The sequence below is a fragment of the Bufo gargarizans genome, chromosome 2 (assembly GCF_014858855.1).
Source record: "Bufo gargarizans isolate SCDJY-AF-19 chromosome 2, ASM1485885v1, whole genome shotgun sequence".
Lineage (NCBI taxonomy): Eukaryota > Metazoa > Chordata > Amphibia > Anura > Bufonidae > Bufo > Bufo gargarizans.
This window is the reverse complement of record NC_058081.1, coordinates 188,465,736-188,474,373: the sequence shown is the minus strand read 5'-3', so window position 1 is coordinate 188,474,373 and position 8,638 is coordinate 188,465,736. Positions and strand designations below refer to the sequence as shown.

At 43.0% G+C, this 8,638-nt stretch overlaps 1 non-coding gene across 1 annotated transcript; it reads left to right on the top strand.

The window, feature by feature from the left end:
* The first annotated feature begins 508 nt into the window (after positions 1-508).
* On the top strand, positions 509-615 carry LOC122929802. The gene has a single exon (XR_006388022.1). It is a non-coding gene; the product is annotated as a U6 spliceosomal RNA (small nuclear RNA).
* Positions 616-8,638: the final 8,023 nt, after the last annotated feature.

Genomic DNA, 8,638 nt, shown 5'->3' with positions numbered 1-8,638 from the left:
GAGATAGGGGTGAGACAGAAGGTAATAAGTGCTTGTATTGTACAATGGTCTAGCCATCTTAACACAATAGGCGAGTAGATATAAAGCTGCATGAGTCAGTCATCAGCCGTTATCTGTAGTGCTTCTGAGTTCATGAGGTGTTGATATTTGACAATGGATCAGGTTCGAAAGAATAATGCTGAAGGAGGGGGGATAGAGAATAGTTAGATTAGGGGATGTCATAGACCAACCTAAAAAATATGTTTTATGGGAGCGGCTGAAACTGTGGATGTTATTAAGTAACCTAATTGCTTTGGGTAGAGCATTCCAGAGAACTAGAGCAGCGCAGGAGATGTTGAAGACGGGAGTGAGAGGTTCGGATTATGGTGAATGCTAGTCATAAATCATTGGGTGAACGGAGAGCACGGGTAGGATGGTAGACAGAGATTAGTGAGGAGATATGTAGGGGGTGCAGCACTGTGGAGGGCTGTGTGGGTGAAAATGAGCAGTTTAAACTGAATCCTATACTGTGCTCGCTTCGGCAGCACATATACTAAAATTGGAACGATACAGAGAAGATTAGCATGGCCCCTGCACAAGGAGGACACGCAAATTCGTGAAGCGTTCCATATTTTTTTTATGTTAGACTAAATGTGATCCTGAAAATCCAGGAAATAAAGAAGAAAATAGGGGTATGGAAAAGATTGTACAGGTCGATGGCAGGACGCATCTCACTGGTTAAGATGTGTGTACTACCCTCCCTAAACTACATTCTGTGGAATACACCCGTGATAATTCCTAAAAGATATTTTAAAACAATAGCTAGCTTATTGACTGATTTAATATGGCGAGGAAAAAAACCGAGGATAAAGGCACACATACTGAGTATTCTGGAGAGGGAGGGTGGACTGTCTGTACCAGATTTGGAGATCTTCTTTAGGGCAGGGATTATAAAAAAAAAATGACAACATGGAGCAACTCGCAAAATTATAAAAATCTAATCCAATGTATTCACTGAGGAAAATAAACTGTCTGATGACATGCAGAATGTAAAAATAAATTCCCCATTAAAAGTGTCCTGTCTGACCCAGGAAGAAGTACATCAGCGACTTAAAAAGATTAAAATAGACAAATCGCCAGGACCGGATGGCATACACCCCCGTATCCTAAGGGAATTAAGTAATGCCATAGCCAGACCCTTATTTCTGATATTTGCAGACTCTATACTGACAGGGAATGTCCCACAGGATTGGCGCATGGCAAATGTGGTGCTAATATTCAAAAAGGGGCCAAAAACAGAGCCTGGAAACTATAGGCCGGTAAGTTTAACATCTGTTGTGGGTAAACTGTTTGAAGGTTTTCTGAGAGATGCTATCTTAGAGCATCTCAACGGAAATAAGCAAATAACGCCATATCAGCATGGCTTCGTGAGGGATCGGTCATGCCAAACTAATTTAATCAGTTTCTATGAGGAGGTAAGTTCTAGACTTGACAGCGGCGAATCAATGGATCTTGTATATCTAGACTTCTCCAAAGCATTTGACACTGTACCACATAAAAGGTTAGTATATAAAATGAGAAAGCTCGGACTAGGAGAAAACATCTGTATGTGGGTAAGTAACTGGCTCAATGATAGAAAACAGAGGGTGGTTATTAACGGTACACACTCAGATTGGGTCACTGTCACTAGTGGGGTACCTCAGGGGTCAGTATTGGGCCCTATTCTCTTCAATATATTTATTAATGATCTTGTAGAAGGCTTGCATAGTAAAGTATCAATTTTCGCAGATGACACTAAACTGTGTAAAGTAATTTACACTGATGAGGACAGTATACTACTACAGAGGGATCTGGATAGATTGGAGGCTTGGGCAGATAAGTGGCAGATGAGGTTTAACACTGACAAATGTAAAGTTATGCACATGGGAAGGAATAATGCAAGTCACCTGTACATACTAAATGGTAAAACACTCGGTAACACTGACATGGAAAAGGATCTAGGAATTTTAATAAACAGCAAACTAAGCTGCAAAAACCAGTGTCAGGCAGCTGTTGCCAAGGCCAATAAGATAATGGGTTGCATCAAAAGGGGCATAGATGCCCGTGATAAGAACATAGTCCTACCACTTTACAAATTGCTAGTCAGACCACACATGGAGTACTGTGTACAGTTCTGGGCTCCTGTAAACAAGGCAGACATAGCAGAGCTGGAGAAGGTCCAGAGGAGGGCATCTAAAGTAATAACTGGAATGGAGCAACTACAGTAACCTGAAAGATTATCAAAATTAGGGTTATTCACTTTAGAAAAAAGACGACTGAGGGGAGATCTAATTAATATGTATAAATATATCAGGGGTCAGTACAGAGATCTCTCCCATCATCTATTTATCCCCAGGACTGTGACTGTGACTGTGACGAGGGGACATCCTCTGCGTCTGGAGGAAAGAAGGTTTGTACACAAACATATAAAAAAGGATTCTTTACGGTAAGAGCAGTGAGACTATGGAACTACTTGCAGGATGACAGGCCGAACTGGATGGACAAATGTCTTTTTTCAGCCTTATGTACTATGTTACTATGTTACTAATAGCAGGGATAAATAAAAGACTGGAGAAGTACAATATTTTTCAGGTTATGGAAACGGGTATTCTTGCCCAACAGGGAGGTAAATATAGATCTGTGATTCTCTTGATGGCCAAGAGCTGGGAGACTCTAAAGCAGGGGTGTCAAACTCAAATGCATCTGGGGCCGCATCAGCAGTTTGGTCACCCTCAAAGGGCCGGTTGTATCTGTAGGACTATGTGTCCACTCACTGTATAATCGTATCTCTAATAGTTAATGGTTACCGTATGTATATAATCGCATAAGGAGCGCTGACAGTGGCGTTGCTAGGGCTGGTGTCACCCGGTGCAGTAGAAAATGGTGTCACCCCCCAAGCCCCCCCCCCCTTAGTAGTTATTAACCCCTTTTAGCATTCCCCTGCTGGGACTGCTGAAAGGGGTTAATTATAACTACTGTGGGAGCAAAAGAGGGAATAAATAACTACACTGAAGAGGGGACTGAAAGGGGTTAATAAATACTGTTAAGGAGGGACTGCTGAAAGAGATTAATAACTACTGTGAAGGGGCTTCACAGTAGTTATTAACCCCTTTCAGCAGCCCCCTTCACAGTAGTTATTAACCCCTTTCAGCAGTCCCCCTTCACAGTAGTTATTAACCCCTTTCAGCAGCCCCCTCTTCATAGTTATTTCCCCCTTTCAGCAGTCCCCCTTCACAGTAGTTATTAACCCCAGCAGTCCCCCCTTTACTGAAGGGGGACTGCTGAGTTTAATAAATACTGTGAAGACTGCTGAAAGGGGTTAACTACTGTGAAGGGGCTTCACAGTAGTTATTAACCCCTTTTTCAGCAGTCCCTCATTCACAGTATTTATTAACCCCTTTCAGTCCCCTCTTCAGTGTAGCTAATTATTCCCCCCTTTGCTCCCACAGTAGTTATAATTAACCCCTTTCAGCAGCGCCAGCCCAGTAGCCATTCACATACGGTCTTTCCCCCCTTTCAAGTTTCACAATCACCAGCCTTCACCTTTTTATTATCATTATCACTTACACCCGATACAGGAGCCGGGAGGATCAGCTGTGAGGGAGGCGGTACTTACATCTACAAGTGCTCGCCGAGAGGAGGCAGGAGGCAGGCCGGGAGGACAGGCGCTGGCAGTGTGAGTCATACAACATGCGCCCACGCCGCCTGCTTCATTCATAAAGTGGGCGGCGCAGGCGCGTGACGTATGACTCACACTGCCACCGCCCATCCTCCCAGCCTGCCTCCTCCCTCCTCTCGGCAAGCGATTGTAGATGTAAGTACCGCCTCCCTCACAGCTGATCCTCCCGGCTCCTGTATCGGGTGTAAGTGATAATGATAATAAAAAAGGTGAAGGCTGGCGGCCTGCGGCGGCTACGCGGGCCACATGACAAGGTCTGGCGGGCCGGATTCGGCCCGCGGGCCTTGTGTTTGACACCCGTGCTCTAAAGGAATTATGGTCCCAAACTGGGTTACATGTAGACACCATACTATGGGACAATACTAGCCTCATAGAGTTAGAATTAATCGAGCAGAAGATCTGGTGGAAATATGGGATATACAAATTGGGACAGGTATGGGAGGTGGGGGATATAATATCATATGAAGAGCTAAAAAGGAAATACCAACTGAGAGAGATAGGGCTGAGGTTCTATTAGCTACAACTAAAACATGCATTGTATAATATGATAGGGAAAGGCACACAAATAGCCACTTTTCCACAGCCTTTGGAAAATATTATTGAGTTAAGACCCGGCAAGAAATTGATCTCAAGAATATACCAATGGCTGTCGCATCAAAAAAATTACAGAAGAGCAATTGACAATCTAACTCATAAATGGCAGGGTACTCTGGGAACTATGCGGGAAGACTTTTGAGACTCAGCCATACAGGCAAAGACTAGGGTTTCAAGGAATTTCTTTTATAGAATAATCCAATTTAATATAATGTATCATCTCTACTACTCCCCTAAAAAGCTAATGAAGTACTATAGTACTAAAGTCTTTACTTGTCAAAAGTACAGAGAGATAGGGGTGGACGATATACATATATTATGGACATGTATAAAAATTCAAAACTACTGGGTAAAAATAATTAAAAAAAATAGAGGAATACCATCAGTTTACAGTGCCTAGACATTTTAAAGGAATGCATCCTAGGGGTGCTGGATGGTGTGAAAGGGTCTCAGTATAGGGAGATTGCAACCAAACTACTGTTCCAAGCCAGGAAGTGTATAGTTGGGCATTGGGGGGGGGGGGGGGAATGAGGCCCCCACAGTTAAAGAATGGGAAAACCGTACAAGGATGTCAATAGCCAGTGAGGAGGTCTGCTTGACCAGATTGAAGAAAAAACATAGATTTGCCAGGTTGTGGCAGAGATGGCTAAATAAAAATTGAGGGCTGGGGGAGGAGAGGAGCAATGGAGGGAGGACGGTAACATTAGGATATTAGGCCATCGACTAACTACGGGCGGGGAGGGGGGGGGGGGAGTTTGTATATGTAATTAATCTATGTAATTATGTAGATGTTGTGTAAAAATTAATTTATGTAACTAACTTATGTAATTATGTATGATTTGTGAAAATTTGGTAAGAATTGAAAAAAAATGTAATAAAGATTTATAAAAAGGGGGAAAGGGAAGAAAAAAAACACAAAAAACTGAATCCTATACTGTATGGGCAACCAGTGCAATGACTGGCACAGGGCGGAAGCATGGAATAGCGTTAGACAGATAGGTGAGCGTGAGCCTGGTTGCTGCATTCAAGAGAGTTTGGACAGTAATTGAGATGGGACTGGGTCATGGCAACAATGCGAGCTTTTGTTGTTTCCACAGTAAGAAAGGGGTGGATTCTAGAAATGCTTTTGAGGTACAGCCAGCATGAACGGGCAAGTGATTGAATATAGGGGGTAAAGGAATGATCAGTGTCAAACATAACACCAAGAGAGCAGACTTTCTCCCTAGGCATGATGGTAGGGTCTCACAGTAGGTAAGGCTACTTTCACACCTGCGTTCGGTGCGGATCTATCTTCTATCTGCACAGACGGATCCGCTCCAATAATGCAAACGCTTGTATCCATTCATAACGGATCCGTTTGCATTATTCATAAAAAAAAAAGTCAAAGTCAAAACGGATCAGTATTGACTTACATTGAAAGTCAATGGGGGATGGATCAGTTTTCAATTGCAACATATTGTGTCAGTGAAAACGGATCCGTCCCCATTGACCTGCATTGTAAGTCAGGACGGATCCGTTTGGCTCTGCATCGTCAGACAGACACCAGAATGCTGCAAGCTGCGTTTTAGTGTCCACCTCAAAAGCGGAATGGAGACCAAACGCAGCCAAATTGCTGCATTCTGAACGGATCCTTATCCATTCAGAAAGCATTGGGGCTGAACTGATCAGTTTTGGGACGCTTGTGAGAGCCCTGAAATGGATCTCACAAGCGGACCCAGAAATGCCAGTGTGAAAGTAGCCTTAGCAGATGGAGAAAACACAGGTAGTTCCGTTTTTGAATGGGAATTAGAGCCAGCAAATGATACACTGAAAGAGCAGTCAGAGAGATGGTAAGAAAACCAGGGGAAAGTGGTGTGCTTAAGGCCAAGCATGGTGAGTAGTGTGTCAGTCCTGGGGGGGGACTGACACACTACTGCCAGATATTCTCAATTTTCTGTTTGAAGTAGGTGGCCATATGTTCAGCGCAGATGTCTGTAATAGGTATATGCACTTTTGGACTGTGGAAGGAGTGAAAATAGTTTTTTCTTTTTAGATTATTGGATAGTGAAGAGATCAGGGTTGTGAGATAGGTCTATTTGGTGAAGTGAAGGGCAGTTATAAGTTGTCATCATCAATTTGTAATGGAGGAATTCTTGTGGTGTGCAAGTTTTTCCCCATATTTATTTAGCACTTTTCATCGCTGGAGTTGTTAGCCAAGGTTGCTTTTGTCTCTGCTTGGAGGTTCTGAGTGTAGGGGGGGGGGGGGGGGGGGGAGCTACTTCTTCCAGAGTGTCATTGTAGTGTTTTGCTACCAGTTCAGGACAAGACAGGGAAGATATTGAGGGAATGATGACTGTAGAGAGTCTGTAAGTTTCTTAGTATTAGTGGCATGTAGATTTCTGAATATGTCATAAAGAGTGCGCTAAGAAGGATGAGGTCTTGTGACGGTGAAGGAGAAAATGTTGTGGTCAGAGAGTAGGAGAGGATAGTTAGTCAGAAATGAAGCAGAGTCGGAGGAAGACCAGGTCAAGTGTGTTACTATGTTTAAGATAAGATAAGATGCCTTTATTGTCACTGTACAATACAATGTAATACAATGTACAATACAATGAAATGTTGTTTAGAGCAATCCTAGATGCCATGGACAGAGGAACAAGAACTGACATTTAAACTAAAGCATTACACTAGAAAAAAACAAAACATTGCACTAGAAAGCATTACTATTCACAGTTCACAGCATATATATAGCAAGAGCAAAGTAGGAAGTTCTTGTGAGTATATATACACACTGATTTAGACACCACTGCAGACAAGAGGTCATCATGGGGACATGAATGCAGCAGTCACTTTCAGTCTGTGGTAGTTTCTATCCTAGGAAGGGGCAATAATCTCCGAGCATTTAGGAGACTGATTGCTTTGGGGTAAAAGCTGTTCTTCAGCCTAGTGGTGCAGGCATGTAGGGCTCTAAGACGCCTACCAGAGGGTAGGGGGAGTGAAAAGGCTGTGGCCGGGGTGAGTTGGATCCCCGCAGATAATTTTTGCCCTGTTGCTGCAGCGAGCAGTGAAGATGTCATCCAGTGATGGTAACTGAGTACCAGTATTTCTGCCAGCCATTCTGATGATGCGCTTGAGGGTCTTCTTGTCCTCAGAAGAGCAGCCGGAGTACCACACTGTAATGCAGTATGTGATAACAGATTCTATGGTGCACCTGTAAAAATTGACTAGCAGCTGTTTTGGGAGTTGTGCTTTTTTCAGACTCCTCAGAAAATAAAGCCTCTGAAGGCCTTTTTTGGTAATTTCTGTTGTGTTTTTTATCCATGACTGGTCCTGACTAATATGAACTCCCAAGAATCTGAAACTTTGAACTATCTCCACGTTTCCACCATTAATACTAATGATATGGTGTCTATTTAGTTTCTTCTTCCTAAAATCCAGAATTAGCTCCTTTGTTTTCTTGGTATTGAGTAGGAGGTTGTTGTTCTTACTCCATCTCTCTAGGTTCTCAACCTCTTTCCTATAGGCTGTTCCATTATTGTTGGAGATTAGGCCTATCACGGTCGTGTCATCTGAAAATTTTATAATGGTATTGGTATTGTGAATAGGTTTGCAGTCATTTGTGAAGAGGGAGTAAAGGAGAGGGCTCAACACACAGCCTTGCGGTACCCCAGTGTTTAGTGTTAAGGATGAAGAAAAGTGCTTGCCCATGCGTATGATTTGTGGTCTTTTTGTAAGAAAATCCAGTATCCAGTTGCACAGGTGTGAGCTGAGACCCAAGTTGTTCAGTTTCGTTGCCAACTTTTTGGGAGGAATGGTGTTAAAGGCCGAGCTGTAATCAATGAACAGCATCCGCACATAGCTGCTGTCTCTCTGCTCCAGGTGTGACAGCGCAGTGTGAAGGGTAAGTGAGACAGCATCCTCAGTTGACCTATGTGCTCTGTAAGCAAACTGGTATTGGTCTATGGAGGTGCAGATCTTGCTCTTCATGTGCCTGAGGACAAGTTGTTCAAAGCACTTCATAGCAATAGGAGTGAGAGCCACCGGGCGATAATCACTTAAGGTCTTCACCCCGGCCTGTTTTGGAATTGGGACAATTGTGGAGGACTTCAGGCAAGAGGGGACAATGGCCTGCTCTAGTGAGCTGTTAAACATACTGGTAAACACTGTTTTCAGCTGTTTACCAGTATGCATTACAGTTTATGCATATGAGAGTTAGAAAGTTGCGGAAAGCCCAGAGAGAAGGTTTGAGATAGAAGCCTAATTAGTTTTTTGGGGTCTTGTATCATTATTTTTTTTAATCATGTGATGTGAATTTTAATCATGATGTGTATTTTAAAGTTTCCCATAGTGACATAACTAATTTTAGCCTTA